Below are 12,844 nucleotides of genomic sequence, written 5' to 3' on the forward strand. Positions count from 1 at the left end.
AAAATGGCAAGAAAAAATTTTTCTATGAATAGGTTTTTTTTATATGAATTTTTGAATTTATTTTCTATTTTTTTCTGACATACCTTCACATTGTAGGCCATATCTCGAGTTAGAAACGTCCGATTGGGTCGCGCAAGACGCCATTTTATCAATCGGTTCAATAGTTTAAATGTTACGAACCAATATATGTAAAAAAAACTTTGATTTTTAACCGACTTCGAAAAAGGAGGATGTTACTCAATTCGACATGTATTTTTTTTTTTAAGTTATGTTCACTGAGTACGCAGAGATGGCTTGACCAATCGGAATGAAACCTGTTGCATCTTGTAGTGCATGTCTCCCCGGTGGTCCCTCTGTGAAGACTTTAGCGATTTGTCATTTTTTACCAATTTTTTAGCAAAAACCGTAATTTTTAGATATGTTTGCCGATTACGTCGAGATGGCTTGATCAATCGGAGTGAACTCTCTTGCATCTTGTAGAATATTTCTTCCAGTAGGTCCCGTAAACAAAACATTTTATGATTTGTCAGTTTTTACCCGTTTTGCAACAAAATTTAATCGACTTCTAGAGCTAGTACGTATTCATATAAATGAACTAGAAATTTGTTCATACTTTTTCATTTCGGCTAAAATAGAACACAAATATTTCTTCCATCGCCATGGAAAAATAGAAATTTCACTTTTACGAAGAAAACAAGCTTTTATTAAAGAAAATGTATGGATAAATACCGGAGTTAGGAACAATTGAGTAATGGTACAAAAATTGAACGATCAAACGAACTTACCTGTTGTGAAGCTCGATTGTAATTATATATAGAGTCTCGTTCTTGAGATTACATCGTTGATGTTTAGAGATATTACTTTTGATTTCTTTTATCTTTCGAGTATGAAGGCAAAACTACATGTATTGAGGCTGCTAACCTCTTACTGATCGACCATAATGGCTTTTCGCCATTTACAACTTTCTTAGAGGAACTTAAATAATAAGATTTAAATCTAACGACTTATTGGAAAAACAGTCGCTGCGAACTTATTCCTATCCAACTTTATCGGCCGGTTATAATATCTGGCAAAGACTTGTGAGTCCTTAGATCACACAGCAGTATTACTTATGATAGCGATGTCGATTCCCTTAGCGAGGGCTGCTGACGTAGAGGGGTGCCTTGTACTGTCCGCGGTGAACTCTGGGCCAATGCCACTTTTTGCCAAAACGAATCTTATCCACCGACTTGTTGTCTGGGTACTCGCCGCCTTATACGGCTTTCTCGATGTGATAAGTACATTTTTGACGTTTCTTCGAAGTTCTCTTGTTACCTCGAGATACTCTTCCAACGTTCTTGCTACGGTTGTAACATCGTTTACCGAAATCAATGCTATTGCCGATCGCGTTGAGTTTAATGTTCCGTAGGAAGCTCCTGCCCCAAATCTCTTTTGTAAAAATACTAATATGCTGCCTGCTCTATACATATCTGTCCCATTCTCGTTACAGAATTGCACCCACATTTTGATAGGACCCGCGTATTGCTTCCACGTACCTTCGCTTAGAGACGCCAGCAACACGTCGATTACTGCCTCCGAAAAACCTTTTATGCGGTACGCTTCGCGGACAATTTCCCGACAATCAATCCGAGCGACCTGTGTAGCGGATGTTGAATGGACCTACAAGGGGAAAATAACAGGTCTTTAGTGGGTCTAAATACGATCGGTTTTTCCACTACCAAGCCCATAAACATGAGGAACCATGGTTGCGATGGCCAATTCGACACAACCGCGATACCACAAGCGCGATCGGCTATGACTTTTCTTAGGAATCTTAGAATCAGCGAGAACGGTGGAAAAGCGTAAAAATGCTTCGTTCCCCAGTTGATCGTAAACGCATCGATCGCGAAAGCGTCCGGGTCCCTATGCCACGAGCAGTATGCTTCGCATTTTGCATTCATTCTGGCAGCGAAAAGATCTAAATTTGACCGAAACTTGATACGATGGTTTCGAACGCCTGTTCCGACAGTTGCCATTCGGTATCGATATTTTTGATTCTTGACTCCCCGTCCGCGTCTACGTTTTCCTTAGACGCTATATACGACGCGAAAACCCAAATCCTTCTACGTTCGCACCATTGCCAAATATCTTTCGCTATTGCATGGAGTCCCGCGTGTTGTATGCCTCCCATACGATTAACATATGCGATAGCCGTAGTGTTATCGATGCGCAAAAGTAATTCGCAATTACGTAATCGCTCCTCGGAACATTTGAGAGCCATTAAAACGGCTAGAAGTTCCAATTGATTAATATGTATTGTCCTTTCCCTATCTGACCAAAAACCATGTGTGCCCTCGCCTTCGTAGTACGCGCTCTAGTCTGACCTAGAGGCATCTGAGAATATCTCTTTATCCAACTGAAATCTTCTTATTGGACCGACTGCCTTTAGAATGTTTCTTCGCCACCAATCGAAATCTTCCTGCAAACCCACCAACAATCTCATACGAGCATCGTAGTCGCCTCCGCTAATCAACAGACTGAAATATTTTTCTCGTGCGAACTTCTTGGTGTACAACTACCCATACTCTACCGTTCTACAGCAGTCGACCAATTTCCCAATGACACATGCGAACTCCCGAATCGTACAGTCCAATCGATTACGAAAATCGTTAATTAAAACTAGAATTTTCTTTCTCTTTGATTCAGGCAGCTCCAATATTATCTCTCGAGAATTGATAACGAATTCTAGGAACTTGCAGCTACTACTAGAAACCGAGCTACTCTTTTTATAGTTTATTAAAAACCCCAGTGACTGCACCTCTCTGAGGATGGTTTCTGTATTCTTTCGACATGCCGCCGAATTCGAGCCAATGCACAAGATATCATCTAAATAAACTGTAGAAAGGAAACCCTTTCCCCTTAGATAGTTAATTATCGGTTTAAGGATCTTTGTAAATACAAACGAAGACGTACACAATCCAAACGGGAGACACACGAATTCGTACAGTGTGCCTTCGAAAACGAACCGTAAGAATTTTCGGCTTTCTTTATGCATAGGCACCAAGAAGTATGCGTCTTGCAAGTCGATGTTACACATGAAATCGTCTTGAGAAATTAATTTCGTCGCGGTTCTGATGTCTTCTAGCTTAAAGTGATTTGTTGAAATAAAAGAATTAAACTTTTTTAAATTTAGCACAAATATCATGAATCCGTTTGGTTTTTGAACTAAAAAGTAAAGCGAAGCGAATTGATTCTTACACGGCGAAGCCGGCTTAAGGGAGTGGACTCCCGTGCCTTGTATGCGCTCGTACGCACTCACACAGCTCCACATCACTGTATACGTACACGGAACTGCAAGGGTTCCGTATTGTCCTATTTTTTTCTCGACAATGCAAATTTAAGACCTCTCAATAGTCGTATCTACTAGATAAATGTTCAAACTAGAGCGCAAGCTCCTATAGGTAGTCTACTTTTGCTTTTTTCTGTCATAATTAACAATATTCAGCAGCGTATGTTTCAGCAGCGTTAGTTCAGACAACGCAGCAGCACTGTCGCACCACCATATTGCTTCTTTTGATCGCGAAGTATTGCTGAATTTTTCAACGGAGTTAGACAAAAAAAAATTTTAATAAATAAAAAATTTTTTTAAATTAATGACTTTATTTTTATTTGTATTGTCCTCCTCCTGTTGTAGTCATAAATTACTTTCAGGTATAGGAAAAAAGAAAAATTATTGTAAATATCGACTAGACTCTGCCGAATAAGCGAAACTTGCAATATTACATTTGTGACATTTTTCTGATTACAATGATATTTACAATAAATTTTCTTCTAGCCGCTAGACCCTTACTTTCAGGTATCGCGGCATCACGCAGCCTACTCGCCAGCCTTCATGGCCGGCACCATGCTGCCGAATATTGATAATTATGACAGAAAAAAAGCAAACGTAGACTACATATAGGAGCTTGCACTCTAGTTTGAACATTTATCTAATGGATACGACTATTGAGAGGTCTCAAATTTGCATTCTCGAGACAAAAATAGGACAATACGGAACCCTTGCAGTTCCGTGTACGTATACAGTGATGTGGAGCTGTGTGAGTGCGTACGAGCGCATACAAGGCACGGGAGTCCACTCTCTTAACCGCGCCCAGACCTAACAACTTTACAATTGCTGACTTCATGCGTTCAAGATCAACTGGAGAGTTGAAATTAGGGCTACACGGCGCGTACATCTGATAGGGCGGTTCGTGAAACTCGATCTTGTAGCCTCTTACACAACTTAAGACGAATCGGTCTTTCGTAATTTTCTTCCATTGTGGAAGAAAACCCTTAAGGGGCTGGTCGGTATTACAGCAGACTTTTCTGCATAGAAATGGTAATATCATAGAAAAATAAAAGATCCCCATAAAAAAGTACAAGAAAGTAGAAAAAGATGTGAAATCAAAGTGAGCTGCCAGTACATGAAAGTCCTTTCCAATAAAGTGCAAAGGCGACACTGTGTAACACAATGTAAAATTCGGTGGTTTCTAACTATGCGCAGCTAAAATGCTGTGTTCAACAGTGCGGACGTTCAGACCCTAATGACAATCGATGTAAAGTGACTGCTCCACACGTTAGTGGTGACATGAAGAAGCTAAACAGCGTGTAATCCACAAACTGAGGCTGTTTAAAAATTGGCCTTGATGTCCGCGGCCTGGAAGTCAAATGCTTCGCGTGGTAAGCTAAGGTATTCTCAGATCATCAAGACCCATACTTTCTCTCTCGCAGGCTTTTACATAATTTGTCAATTTAAAACTCTGACAATATAAGTACACTTTCATTATTTTGCGTTTTAAAATAATTCTTATTCATCGACACGACCTTGCCTGGTCACGCTAAGTATTTGACTTCCAGGCCGCGGACATCAAGGCCAATTTTTAAACAGCCTCAGTTTGTAGATGATACGCTATTTAGCTTCTTCATGTCACCGCTAAAGTGTGGAGCAGTCACTTTACATGAATTGTCATTAGGATCTGAACGTCCGCACTGTTGAACACAGCATTTTAGTTGCGCATAGTTGGAAACCACCGAATTTTACATTGTGTTACACAGTGTCGCCTTTGCACTTTATTGGAAAGGACTTTCATGTACTGGCAGCTCACTTTGATTTCACATCTTTTTCTACTTTCTTGTACTTTTTTATGGAGATCTTTTATTTTTCTATGATAACTCCTTGAGTCCTCCACTTTTTTATAAACTTGGCGTAATTTTTTTACTTTTTTGAAGTTTTTTATGAAAAGAAAAATGTTGCAGATTTTGACACATTCATGATATGATATTACGATATCTCTGTCGTTCGTGGGCCGATTTTACTGATTTTGGTTTTATTCGAAAGCTTATGTGCGATTTGCATCAGAAAAATGCCTTTAGATTTAGAAAATACAGCAGGCGTGACGAAATATTAATGACAGAAGTTTTGGGTTAGGTTGGAATCGCGTTTTCTCGAGTAAAAAATATGCGGTAGCGTCACCGCAAGGCACATACGGGGAGGCTATTTTTTCATGTACTTGGCGTCGAGACGCTACCGAGTCTCTAGATAACCAAATATTCAAGTCCGACCAGCTTCGAATCCGTCTAGAGTTTCGAAGCGTCGACGAAGTAGAAAAAGACAGTTTAATGAAGAAGAAAGAGAGACTGATAAGGAATGTTTTTTAGGTGTCTGCCTCCGATTGTTTTGATTTTTGGATATGTTTTAAAGGGCCGAAAAATAACGTATTTTTTATTTTGTCCCGTTGTCATATTTAAAGGGGGTGAAATGGTATAAAATTTCAGCTGTAATAGGCTATTTCCAAAACTATCATAGATAGAAGAAATCTTTTTAAGAAAAAGTTTCATGTTTTCTGCATATAAAATCTGACCCAAAATTTTGTAAAAAAAAAATTTGTTTATAACATTATTTTAAAAGTAATCACAGTTTATAGAATAATAAAAACGAACATATTTTTTTTTTCTGAATCTATTGATGTATAACATGTACTTGATTATACATTGCAACGTGATTTCCCGACACGGTCCGCGATCCGCGTCGGGAAGCGTGCAAAATGAGAGTTTTCCGACTTCTCACGCCTTTACGGGAAAACCCGAGCGCCAGGTATCAGGAGATACCGTCGTGAAAAGCCGAACGTCGCGAAAATTACCACGGCTAACGATCCGAATCGCGGAGAGGGACGTAGATCGTCGGCGAGGAAAAGAAGACTGAGAAAGCGTTTAAAATAATATAGAATATATTGTACGCGAAAGATGTTACAGAATTCGGTGTACACTGCCGAGCTGTCGTAGCGTCAAAGGTCACCGGGACGACCGGTAACCGACACGACAACTACGTTTCGAAAACACGTGCGGATTTCGTTCACGATAGCCCAAATTCCGTCGCAACTCGCACAAAAGCGACTTTGGAAACGATATTCGGACAGTCTTGACGCGGTCGCGGTGGGCTCGACCTTCTCGACGAGAACGTTAACCGGCAGCGATTCAAACACGTGCGCGTTACAATGGACTCGCAACTAGATGTTCGTTATTTCGCTCGATATCCTACGCAAAGGCGGTTTCCCGCTAACAACGCTATTTCGCCCGATAGGGTGCTCGACAGCGACCAAGTAACCCGACCAATTCACGATATCCTATCCATGAGCGTGAGGTAAAAGAGCACACGCACTTCCCCCAAGCCTCACCTCAATGGTCGGCGGCACGCGGCACCTTGTGGCGGCCAAATTCAAATCGCGTTATCGGCGCGCTCGTCATCGACGGTCGTCCAGTCTCATCCCTCTTACCAAACTTGGATACTATTAATTTTTTCATTGTATCCGAAGTCATATTATCTCATTTATTTTTTAATATTTCGCCATAAATGTGTTTGATATATTGAACATTCTTTCTGAACTTTTCTATCTAAACGATCCTATAGTTCCACTAAAAAATTAAATATGGCAGTTGAAATATTTAATATAATCAAATATTGTTAAATACATCCAATATAGAATTTAGCAACAAAAGTTGTATAGTAATAATTTACGATGTATATTAATTATTTATTGAAAGTAGTACGTGTCCACATATTTATGAGCGAGGATGTACGTATAATATTAATGCGCAAAAATGTAAGAGGCAAACACAGTATACGATACATCAATAGATTCAGAAAAAATGTATGTTCTTCTTAGTTATTATATAAACTGTGATTACTTTTAAAATAATGTTATAAACAAATTTTTTTTTTACAAAATTTTGGGTCAGATTTTATATGCAGATAGAAAACATGAAACTTTTTCTTAAAAAGATTTCTTCTATCTATGATAGTTTTGGAAATAGCCTATTACAGCTGAAACTTTATACCATTTCACCCCCTAAATATGACAACGGGACAAAATAAAAAATACGTTATTTTCGGCCCTTCCTCAAACAGAGTCGCCTCAAAGGTTTTTTTGATTATTTCACCCCCCTTCCGTCGCCCCTGGACCCTTCTGAAGTGCCGTTTTTCTGCATTACCCCTTTAAGGGGGGATGAATTAACCCTTTCTCATCAACCCTCGTCAATGCAACTTTGCACACACCCAGAGGACACTTCAAAACTAAACCTCACGAAGTTTCCCGAAGACCGGTTGAAAACTCTCGGAATTATGACGTATTAAAATAGTGTCCTGTTTTTTTTACGGCTAGTGTATATCCGAGTCGTGGACTAACAATTTGTGTAATGTTGATGGCATATTATATCATTTGTATTCTTTCACATATAAGTTGAATGTTTTCATTGCGTATACATTAAATAAATTCGAATCAATTTTTCTGTTACTTGATACAGCTGATAAAATTATACTGATTCTTTTAATGAGGTTCTGATTAACACCTGTAATAGTCGATGTTATGACAGAATTTTGAAAAAATCTTGATACATTGCCCGTATTTGTGGTGCCATAACCAGGCTTTGGAATGTCTACCAGTAAATTCAATTCTTATTGTAATCTCTGTTGTATCATCTTCTTCTTTTCGTCGTACTTAATTTCTCTTCTGTACTTCGTACTTGCCACTTTTTGAATACACTCCGTACTTTTAATCCAAGCATGAAGGACTGATATGCCATACTTATAAACATCAGTATTGATGTAAGCTATATACAATAAGTACAGCAGTATATTTTGTAGCTGTAGAAGCTACTTCCGTATTAGTTGGTCTAATTATTTTTGCAGCACGTCTTTGCCCGCTTTTATACAAAGAAGTGGAAGCTGCATAACATACTTGATCAGTAGAAAAATTCTGTACTAACGCTGCAGTCTTTCTTCTTTTAGTACTTTCAGAAAGATTCATAAAATCTCTAGCAGATGATATTTCTTCGACGTTAGAAGATGATTGCCTTTCTTCTGCAGTGTTTTCTAATATTAAATTTGGATATGGAAAATCTCTTTCCAACCAGGACTTGTTCCATTTAAGAAATACAGTAATTGTGTGATGAGACTGGATCCATTTTCGTTTTAATTTGAAGCCAAATGCTTTCAAACTTTTTGTTAGTATCTCCGAATTCTCAACAGATAGTTCAACTTGTTCTGCTATTTTTTCTAAAAGAAATGAATAATCAGCCATATCTCTAGAATTAGTATATAGCAGAAAGAATAAATCTTGATTTTTACGAAAAACCTCCATTTTGATATCTACGTAAGAAAAAGACAATCGTTAAGTGCAAAATTACTAATGCAATAGGTATCTGAGCATTATCGCACTTACCAAATATGAAATGACGAATAACCTAAATATGAACATTAAATGAAACTTAATCAAATACAGAAACGTTCCCGACGATAATCGATTTTATGCTGCTCCAAACGAGGAACCGCGACCGACACGACGGCATTGGTGGCACGAAGTGGGAAGTGCTTCTTGCATGGTTATATAAAAGAAAGTCCACCATAAATATTCTACTTTGCAAAAGTGTGGAACTACTAGAAACTCAAAAGATATCCTTTGTTGATTATGGAAAACCTTGATGATAGTCTAGTCCATTCAGTATTATTTATTGTTTTTCAATCCTTAAACAATAATTGTCAACTCTGGGCGCATTTTCGATATAGACAAATACTTTATATCTAAAAAAAAAAGGGATCCATTACATCGAATAGGTTTTCTAGAACATCGAGAAGAAAGCACATTTTTTGGCAGAAAAATGACATTTATAAAATGTAAGACTTTGAATTCTTGTCTTTATCACAATTTTCAACCAATTTTATTAATCCCTTCTTTTACAAAACCGATGAACATTTAAAAACCAATATATATTCGTTAAACATCGATTTGAGGATGGTGATTTTTTAGCAAATGAACTGCTAGATTTCGATTTTCGACCACTGTGCAGCGTGGGGAAAGGATAGACGCTGTTATGCCAGAATAGCAACGTCGCAATGTATCGATATTCACGTTAGCAGTCGTCCTCAGTAAGCGCCATCTCATACCGATTTCCTGAACAAAATTTGGTACGCGACTTGCTCTACCATTATCCACAAAATGGCGGAACTCGATTTTGGGAATGCCTTTACGATCTTTCGCTTTTCGTCCTTATATTAGCATATTGTGGGCTGTATGAGGGCTTATTCGAAAGAGAAAGGTTCAATACATCCGGGGCTGGTCATCGTGTGAGTCGAAAAACTCTTATATTGACCTATAAATACTTGAATTCTGCAGATTTATTTTATCGTATTTTTTCTCTACTTTGGACACTCATATTATTAGATATTAACAAGATCTCGTTGAACCATGACCAGCCTCGTATGTATTCAAGCTTCCTCTTTCGAATGAGCCCTCATTCAGCCCAAAATATGCTAATATAAGGACGAAAAGCGGAAAATCCCGAACCCCTTTTTAGGCCCATTTTTGCCGGTAATGTCACCTCGCTGCATTACCCGTGTCTTCCTCCTTAAGGCGTCCAGCTGCTGTCATTACCTCTTGGACTTCTCGGTTCGAGGATTCGGCTTACGAGTCTGGCTCTAGGAGCGTTGGCGATCCCGTTGTTGGTAGGCCTGATTCGGCCTCTGTTGGAATCGAACGAATCTCCTCGATCCCCTCTGATTGGAGCCTACCTGATATCCTCCTCGGTTCGATTTGACAGGCGGGCCTTTCCAGTTTCCCGAGTCAGCATTTCGGAAAGGTAGTTTTGTCTGAGGCTGCGCTTCCATCTCCAGACCCACTTTTTTTATAGACTTTGCGGTCTTAATTTTTTCTGCGAGTTTTTCGCCGGATAAAAAGGTATCGGCCTTAATCTCGTCTAGAACTCCTTTAACTTTCTTGTCCAGTGTGGGAGTAATAAAGGCTCTTCTAGTTACCATATCGAGGCGATGCGCATGCGCCAGCATTCTACCCGCATCAGCAAGACAGCTAAGAAGCTGATATTCGTTGACGCCCTCTTCTTGGGAATTCAGCAATAGGAAAATTCCAGTACCTAGTGCGCCCATTGCTGACCCGCGAATATTCTGAGCATTTCTCAAATATTAATCCCTTTTTATGGGCGTCTCGAATAAGGACGAGGATAATTCTGCATTTAGCTTTGGCGCTTCCAAGCGACAATTACCCACGCAAGCATATTTGGATAGCAATTCCTCTTGCTCTTTTTTCTTAAAGCCATTAGCAATCCATTTTTCCCAATTGGTCGTCAACGTTGGGTTTAGGTTCAACTCCTGCACATCAGGATTCGTTTCGATACCTAGGATGCATAGAGTTTTCTCATCGAAGGGCTGTGCTGCCTGATCCACACCCTGCGTCTCAACCCCCTCCGATAAGCAACATGCATTCACACCTGACCCCTGGTAATTTGCCTTTGCCTGATTTCTAACCACTACATTAGTGGAAACATTCTCCTCAATTGCTGGTGATGAGCCTGTAAACATATTAATTTATATAAACTCAGCTGCTCGTTCTGACTTTTCAAGAAAATCACATTGCGAGTGACTCTAGGTAGCCACAGGGAGTTGGCTTTTCCAAGCCGGGTTTACAAGATTGTGAGACGATCAAGAACGACTCAAGAATGAATTCTGAGAGCCTTCCTTCGTACGGACAAAGCCGCCGAGCTTGATGTACTTGATGTACTCTTTTATGGCTCTCAAGTAAACGCTGAGTCGTCTTACCTGTGAAATCTAGAATGCGCGATACGTAACAATATCCACGTCATTCGAAGTCGCAGTGTTAATGGTTCTCATAAATAGGATAAATTTCGTTCAGGAAACTAGCCGAAGCTACAAGAGACAGCGTCGTTTCATCGACTAGGAAATCAAGGTTTTATGAGAAAGAAAGCGAACTGTATGTACGTGGATTATTCCTGGCAGGAAGTTCGTTAGGAACTGATACGACAGCGAATCGTTTTTCACACTGGCCCACTAATTGAACTGGTTTGGCAAGGTGTCTCGTTCTGAACTTTAGTAGTCCGGCACCGTTGCACGAACGTGTAATGGCTGAACTGGCCGCTATTCCAATCGTCATAAATTGTCGTAGAGAACGTGACGATCGTACTGAGTAGCCAATAGATACGCGTGCCTGTCAATTGACCCCTATAGCTTCTCTTGACGTTTCACGCCTGACAACCCTCCCTGCTGGCTTTGACTACCGATTCACATACACCAATGGATTTCTCCAGGCGAAATGATCGAGTTTACACCGTGAATTTCATGTGAAGTGTTCTCTTCTTTGACTCGATCGGCGTGTCAATGCGTATATTTTGTGGCGATGTTAATCGTTTGCACTGGACGCCATTTTTCTCTAAGACGTACTGGGAATTCGAGACGATTTTGCTAATATTGAGTTGATGCATAATTGTGGATAATTATTCGGTCCTCTTCTTCTGTACCATTTTATCATTTGAAATTAGATGTTTTTTTTTTTAAACAAAATTGTTTCAGGAGGTAGTTCAACAACGTGTGTGTCGATTAAGGTGGTCCTTACTTTAATGATATTTGAAATCTGTGTAACGAACAATCTAAATACCTTGCAAATACATAAAACAAAGTCTTGGAACATTTGTGCCACTAAGTGTAACATTACCACGTGCGCCAAACCTTCGAAAGTTTTAAATGGAAGATACATGCAATTATTTCAATCCGTTATTTTTTTTATAACTCTAGTAAAATTTGATAAAATGATTTGAATTTTGGCAGAGTTATTACTTATAATAGGACAAGCTGTATAATTTTTAACCAACTTCGAAGAGGAGAAGGTTGTTCTCTGATTACGTTGAGATGTCTCGACCGATCAGGTTGAGACCTGTTGCATCTTGTTTTTTACCCGTTTTTTTTTGCAAGAAACCGACAAATTTTGTACTGCTCTTTATTCCGAGACCGAAAGACCTATCGGATTGAAACTTCTTGCATCTAGTAGAGCATCACTACACTTGATCTGATAAAATAACATTCGGCCTTATTTTTTACCACTTTATATCACTTTTTATCGCAAAAGAGTACTATTCCATGTATGTTTGGCCTAAAATCGATGAAATCGATGAAACCCCTTACATTTTGCTGCCGAACAGGTTATCCCGATGATCACATTTGCAAAAATTAATTAATTTTTTATTATTTATGCTGTTATAACATACTGTTATTGCAACATCGATTTCATCGATTTTAGGCCGACCATATGTGAAGTAATTTTTTGCTATAAAAAGTAATACGAAGTGGTAAAAAGTAAAACAAGGTCAAATGTTTTTTTATGGGACCAAGTGGCATTGATGCTTTACCTGATGCAAGAAATTTCGATCCGATTGGTCCATCTGTCTCGGAGTAAAAAGTAGTACAAAATTGTTCGGTTTTTTGGAGAAAAAAAACAGGTAAAAATGCCGAATCACAAAGTGTTTAGAT

The sequence above is a fragment of the Hylaeus anthracinus genome, unplaced genomic scaffold (assembly GCF_026225885.1).
Source record: "Hylaeus anthracinus isolate JK02 unplaced genomic scaffold, UHH_iyHylAnth1.0_haploid 5, whole genome shotgun sequence".
Lineage (NCBI taxonomy): Eukaryota > Metazoa > Arthropoda > Insecta > Hymenoptera > Colletidae > Hylaeus > Hylaeus anthracinus.